The 7,403-nt window shown below is 37.7% G+C and overlaps 1 long non-coding RNA gene across 1 annotated transcript; it reads right to left on the bottom strand.

The window, feature by feature from the left end:
* Positions 1 to 1,013: 1,013 nt before the first annotated feature.
* Positions 1,014 to 5,345, bottom strand: LOC120287321. The gene is made up of 3 exons (XR_005545653.1): positions 4,192 to 5,345; positions 3,317 to 3,582; positions 1,014 to 3,173 (listed from the first exon to the last, which is right to left on the bottom strand). It is a non-coding gene; the product is annotated as an uncharacterized LOC120287321 (long non-coding RNA).
* Positions 5,346 to 7,403: the final 2,058 nt, after the last annotated feature.

Here is a 7,403-nt window from a genome sequence, read left to right as displayed (position 1 = left end):
TTTTTAAAAATTAAGAAATTTTTTTAAAAAAATTAAAATTATAAAAAATTATAAAAAAGTGGGGAGTGGGAGGCCGAATAGGGCGGCTCCCTTGCCGCCACCGCCGGCTCCTCACCGCCGCCACCTCCGCCGCCGCCGCCTCCCCCCCTTTTTAATTTTTAAAATTTTTTAAATTTTCTTATTATTATTTTTAAAATTTTTTAAATTTTTTAAAATTAAAATTTTTTTAATTTTATTATTTTCTTAAATTTTTTTAATTTTTTTTAAAATTTTTAAAATTTTAAAATTAAAATTTTTAAAATTTTTAAAATTTTTAAAATTAAAATTTTAAAATTTTAAAATTTTTAAAATTAAAATTTTTAAAATTTTCTTTTTTTAAAATTTTTTTAAAATTTTTAAATTTAAAATTTTTAAAATTTCTTATTTTTAAAAATTTTTTAATTTTTAAAATTAAAATTTTTAAAATTTTCTTTTTTAAAAATTTTTTAAAATTTTTAAAATTAAATTTTTAATTTTTTTCTTATTTTTTAAAATTTTTTAATTTTTTAAAATTAAAATTTTTAAAATTTTCTTTTTTAAAAAAGTTTTAAAATTTTTAAAATTAAAACTTTTAATTTTTTTAATTTTTTTTAATTTTTATGCTGATTTGGAGCTCAGGCGAGCCACGTAGGCAAAAAATAATAATAAAATATTGCCACGTAGGATTTCCGGCAAGGGTCGAGGAGGTGGCACTTAAGTGTCCACTCGAAAAAAAGTGGCACTTAAGTGTACCAGTTTTGAAGTTATGGCTGACTTAAGTGTCGTCTGGGAGAAGTTATGGCACTTGTGGTGTACTTCTGCCTCCGATCCTTCATAGAATATCCTCTAACATAAGTAACGCCACACTCTGCCACAGAAACAGAAGCAAGGCAAGATAATGGCAAATAGAAGGGCATTCATTTGGATGCACAACAAAATACCCTTTTGAAAAATAGGAAGGTACTTGAATATATCTCTGAGATACACACCATGAATTTGTTAAAAAGCAGATAGATTTCCAACAATTGATACTTGTGGCATAAAACATAAGGAACTATTTACTTGTTCAAACTTCCACAGAGACAGAACAGCCAAAAGCTTTGCAGAAGAGTAAAATTAACACCTGCCATCTTAATTTGGTTAAATGCAGACACAGATCTACATCTGAGAAACTCAGAAAAGATAACCTTCACATCAATTGTATTGCTCCTATAATCTTGCATAAAAAGCATTCCAACTAGAATAAAATGGGGAAACTTAAAGAGATTAATAGATGCATAAACATAAAAGAGAGAGAAAAGAGCTAGAACTTCAGTATCCTTGTGTTTTGACACTGATACTTCGTATTTTGACCCAATAAGCAATCTAGAAAAAATTATACAATCCACAGGATAAAAGCGCAAGAAGCAATACAAATCTAGCATAATTTAAATCACAAAATCATAGTGACTCAAACAATACTTACATTGAGGCCAAAAAGTAAGATCTACATAATCTCTTTCAATATCCATTTACATCTTAGCATTTGGGCTACTCCCACCTGCCTAAAGCCACACTAAGCTGCAAAAATTTCAAATTTGTGGCTGCTAAATAATGTAAATAGTCTATATGTTTAATTTTTGACATCTGCAAAGTAGTCCCTCACAATTCAATTTCCATGACTTTGCATTAGCACTAGCCAAATCGACAAATGTCCCATCCATCCATCTTTCGTCACAAACCTAGATGAAGTTGCTTGATGTGACAGTCAATGTGGTCATCATATATCCATAAAAAAAAGAAAAAAAAAAGAAGTAGAAAATGGACAAGAGGGTCATTCTCTCCAGGAAATAGCACAAGTGCTAAACTTGCTGAAAGCGGAGTGCAAGAAATCATTCAGAAAATGCGACAAGTTATAGTAAGCATTATCAAATACTCAAAATTAATTGCAATCCACAGGTGGACCTTTTTGCCACAAATCAAGAATATCTCATAAATGAGATTATCTTTAAATGCTTGAGGTGCTTCCTTAGGTCATTCTCTGCTTGCTTGCAGAGCTCATCAAATGAATGGCTTGTAATATAGTTAAACCACAAGTGATCAAACTATAACGAAGAGAATGTTCCTGTATCATATACTATGAACATGATTCACCAATATCTAAACCTCACACGAAACACTGGCCTCAATTCCATCCTCCCATCCAAAAGCAACACACAAAACCCAAGGTTACTCCCATGCAAATGTCGGGGTACCCACAAAGAGACAAAATGCTCTTGACTTTGGATAAACCAACATGCTATCTCTCTTCCAGGAAATATAGTATCTATGTAGTAACCCATCTCACGAACATCCGGCTATAGCAAATCTATTAAATCAGAATCACATAAGCTCTTGCACATGTGTAACGTTAGCTTGGTTGATACCTTCACAAACCAATCCATGACAAGAATCTAAGCAAACGCACACTGACATGGAGAACTAAATGCACTGACTAGGCAATTTTGGAAATTTGGACAATGCTCTGCAGCCATTTGCTTCAAGGGTACAAATGTTTGGTGGGAGTTCTAAGATCTCCTGTAGCTGCTCACAATCATCTAATTTTTAATTGACAATCAACTCCTCAAACTTGCTAATGCATGTAGGAAGATTAACAAAGTTATTTTGCTTATAGATGCAAAATATTTACAAAAGAGAAGCAGGTAAGACTCTGAAGGAATTCTTCCTCTGACAAATTGCACCCATTAAGCTTCAGGGAGACCAGATTTGGAATCCAAGTCCACCATTAGGGAGATTGGAGCTGTCACTGCTCCCTCAAAACAAGCTAAATAATGAATAACCTTCAAGAGAAAGGTGCTCTAGACTTTGCATCTTGTAAATGCTACTAGGAAGATTGATAAGACTTTTCCACAAACCTCAATAGAGATTAGGTTATTAATTGACGCAGGAAGTTATTTAATAGAAGTCTGAGATACATAAATTTTTGTCAAGGTCTCCATATCCTTAACATCAAGAAACTTATCAAGCTTAGAGCGGCCAGTTACATCAAGTTTTGAAGATATTTCAGCTTCAGTTTACCTGGAAGCTCCTTGAGGTTCAAGCACTTACTTAACTTCACTATCTCCAAATTTGGCACCTCTGAGAAGTCCAGAACACTAATCAGAGACTTACAGCAGCTGAAAATTAGGAACTTCAAATTTCTGTTCAAATTTCTAAAATACTGCAAATTAAGAAGAACAGCTGAACAAGATTTTGATAAATCTCACTATGCGAAAGGCACTGAAAATGAAAACCGTCAATAAAAGCATGTATGATGTACCTTTAAGTTAACTACTAGTACTTCAATCTGGCTGTTATGCCCATCAAACCAAATAAGTTTCTTTAGACCAGCAAAAAACTTCAGCATTGATAAAGGATATCCAGGCCATTTAAATCTTTAGGAAGACATATGGGACCTCCACTGACTTGTGCATTGAGGACTAAGAGCAATCTCAGTCTCCTCATATATGTGAAAGCACTAGGATTGATGTCTAACTCTTCTTGTGTTGGCAAGTCCAGTATTGTGCCTCGAATAGCATTGGTTCCCTACCAAGGAAAAGAAAATAATCATTATTACCTGACCCGAATTAGGTAAGAGCATGTATCCTCCAACAATACTTCAAAAACATCATCGTAGCACCATAATCTACTCCATTTCCCAAGGTAATTTGGACACTCTAATTTCACGATATCCTGACACATCAGCTAAATCAAGTTATGTATTTGTACAGTTCTTTAATTCTCCATGATTATTAAAGATCTCTCCATTAAACTTTGAATCCCAATTAATGTCTTTAAACCAAAACTATCAAGAACTCCGGTTACATAATCATTATCCCTCCCCTTAAAGAAACAAGCAATGTCAAGGAAATTGTCCTTCTCGTTATCCTCTAGCAAATCAAAACTTATCTTCAGAACACTGTTTATATCTTTATTAGGACTTTCAACAAGTTTACCCAATGTACTCTCCCATTCCCCTCTCTTCTACCACAAAAAGGGACCCAAGACCACAATCACTAAGGGAAGGACATTAGCATAGCCCAAAATATCGTCAATGAGATCCCTGCTTATGTCTTTTATCCGGTTTTCTGGAAAGGCATACGAACTGAGAAGGTCAAAAGCTTCACCTTGATCTAATGCTTTAACTTTATATACCTGATCTATCCCATGAGAAGTTAGTACATGTTTGTCCGCAGCTGTCATGATGATCCAACTCCCTTTTCCAAACCATCCACATCCTCCAGCTAATGCATTTAACTGGTCCCCATGATTTACATCATAAAGCACAAGTAGAATCTTCTTGCAGCAAAGTCTATCTCGTATCAGATTAGTGCCTCCATCCACACCAAAGACCATTAATCTCAGATAATAGTGTTTTTTGCAAATGAACTAGGGCATCGGGTATACTGGAAGTTTCTCTAACATATGCAAGAAAGCTGCACCCACCAAACTGACTAGCCATACCGTTATAGGCAGCTTCAAGCCCGTATTTAATAACAAGTTTACTTTCTCCACCCGGTAACCTACACTGACAGGATTCTTGGCCACACTCAAGGTATTCGTCCTACTATAGTTGTGATACTTGGTCTATCTCCACCAAAACAAAGTAGCAAAGGAAGGGGAACAAATGGAAATATACGGCCGATCGATCTAACTAAATCTCAAATGAACTAAACAATCACTCCGTAACATTCCAAAACATGACTCTTAATGCACTAATTGATGCCATCATGTATCGATCAGAATAGAGAATTCCACGTTCTTCCATAGGGTCGAACAGGAATACTGTGATTACCCATCGACATATTAATGCCAACCGGACAAATGGGCGGCTTCGATTAGGGCTTGCTTCCATTTCTTCACCTTCTCAGAATCCACCCTTCCCAATTTCTCCTCGTGCCAGACCAATGCGTTGCCATAACTCTCTCTCTCTCTCTCTCCCTCCTCGAATCTCCCTTGGCTCCCCTCCGTGGAACCCAGGCAACGCCAGCTGTCCTCTTGAACCTCTTCTACTCCATTACCTTCACCGGCTAGTCCAAGCACCGCCCAGACGAAGCGTGGTTCTTGGAGAAGACAAGCACGGCGATCCGCGACTCCTTGATGGCCCTCATGAGCGCAGGCGAGATCTCCTTCCCTGGGCCTTGAGTCATCGCTGTCGAAGGAGACGTTGATGCTTACTTGAAGCGGAGCCCCGTCGAGGCGAGAAAGGAAGCAGGGGCGGACGTCCTCGCGTCAGAAGCTGAAAGACGTCGAACGGCCATTTTGCTTTGGAAGTTGAAGAAGTATCGTCCGAACGTTTGATACTGCACACCTTCTTCTTCCTCTTTGAATTTTTTCGTGGTTTAAGTGCAATATAGGGGATATCTGTTGGCCATGGATGCAAAAATATGCATATTAAGAACTGAAAAACCTTTTTTAACCCAAAAGAATTCTCTGAGAATCGGAATTTCAATGCCATAACAAGATATGGAAGAAAATTGTAAAATGTTTTGTTTTTGGACAATGACTAGCGAACTACCAAAATTTTTACAGCAATTATAAGGTTTTAAGAAACTTTTTTGATTTAATATTACTGCCACGCTAGTGGTCAAACTTGAGTTAACATCATTCAAATTACTAGAAGTACATGATTTCATTCACTGTCGGTGTATGAAAGTTATTACATATGTAGTAGCGTGAAGGGATTAATTAGTTCACCAAGAAGCCCGTATGAATTAATCCTTATTCGGGAAATTCAAACGCTCGGTCCATTTATTTACTATCTAGTACTCACATAATGAGCTGATATGGTTGAGTTTCTGTTTGTGTGAAAGTCAGTTTTTGGGCGAAAATGTCTTTCACGCAAAGAAGGGAAAGTATAAACTCTTTCTTTTATGGGTGCGTCAATCGCTATACCATATTGAAGCAATTTGTCAAGCAAGACGATGATGCCTTGACGGATAAGGTGGAAAAAGAAAATCTCAGAGGACCAACTCTTTTAGCTCCAGAGCCCCCCTCATAACACATTCCAGCACTGACTGACAATTTCAAGGTGTTCACACCAATAGCAAGTTTGGGAGAATTTCAGGAAGAGTAGAAGATGAAAATGTGATGGTATTTAACTCTGACCTGCGTGGAAGGTTTCGTTTCCTTCTATAATGTCTGTGATGAAGTACCTGGTGATGGAAAAAGGCTTGTTGATTACAATGGTGGAGGAAGGACCTATGTCGAAAGCATATATACATCAAGAGTAGTTATGATGACTAGTTGTGATGACTTCGATGATGAAAAGTGGACACCATAATCAATGCCCAAATACTCATAAAGTGAGCCAATCATAGTTTTTTTTTGGTAAGAGTGAGCCAATCATAGTTGTCATTGTTTGATTTAAGAAATTCTCATACATGATTGTCTCGTCCGGTTCTATAGAATGTGGTCTTTCACATTTCATAGGATGCCCTTGGAGGTCTCTTTTTACCCCATAATAATCATATGAATTTATTGAAGCCTTTTGAAATTTGTGTGATGGTATGTTGATATTCTAGACTATTTTCTAGAGAAGCCTTTCGTATGTCTTAACAGATTAGTGAATTCAATATTCTTTTATAGAGTCGAACAGGAATATTGTGAATTACCCATCGACATAACAATGCCAACCACGGACAAGTTGGTGGCTTCAATCAGGGCTTTCCTCCCTTTCTTCACCTCTTCTCAGAATCCTCCTTTCCCAATTTCTCCACGTGCCTGGCCAATGCCTTGCCACAACTCTCTCTCTCTCTCTCTCTCTCCTCGAACTCCACTCTGTAGAACACGGGCAACGCCGGGTGTCCCCTTGAGCCTCTTCCACTCCATTACTTCCTTCACCAACTCGTCCAGGCACCACCAAGACGAAGCGTAATCCTCAGAGAAGACGAGTACGGCGATCCGCGACTCCTCGATGCCCTTCGTGATCGCCAGCGGGATCTCGCGCCCCGGGCCTCAAGTTCTCGCTGTCAATGTAGGCGTTGATGCCGCTGTGAAGCAGAGCCCAGTGGAGGTTATCGAGAAAGCCACGGCGGACGTCCTCGCCTCTGAAGCTGAGGAAGACGTCGAACGGCGATTTCGCATCGGAGGAAGAAGACATGTGACGATCAGTGTGGATTCGTGTGGAGCGATGAGCGATGCTCCATTGTAGATTTGGTCGAGAAATCGATGCTGGCCGAGAAACATCGAACGTCGCACCGTGTCCGGAAAAGCGCCCTTTCTTTTCTTGTTTTTTCCTTCATTTTTCGCAAATGGGCCTACCTTTTTTCTCATTCATATTTAAGTTAAAATTGTTTGTTTCGAGGCTCACACAAAAACAATCTGATACCCTAAAAAATTTCAAATTTTAGTTTTAGTCCCACTTA

The sequence above is a fragment of the Eucalyptus grandis genome, chromosome 8 (genome assembly GCF_016545825.1).
Source record: "Eucalyptus grandis isolate ANBG69807.140 chromosome 8, ASM1654582v1, whole genome shotgun sequence".
Classification (NCBI taxonomy): Eukaryota; Viridiplantae; Streptophyta; class Magnoliopsida; order Myrtales; family Myrtaceae; genus Eucalyptus; species Eucalyptus grandis.
The sequence above is the reverse complement of the archived record's forward strand: the minus strand, read 5'-3'. Positions and strand labels throughout refer to the sequence as shown.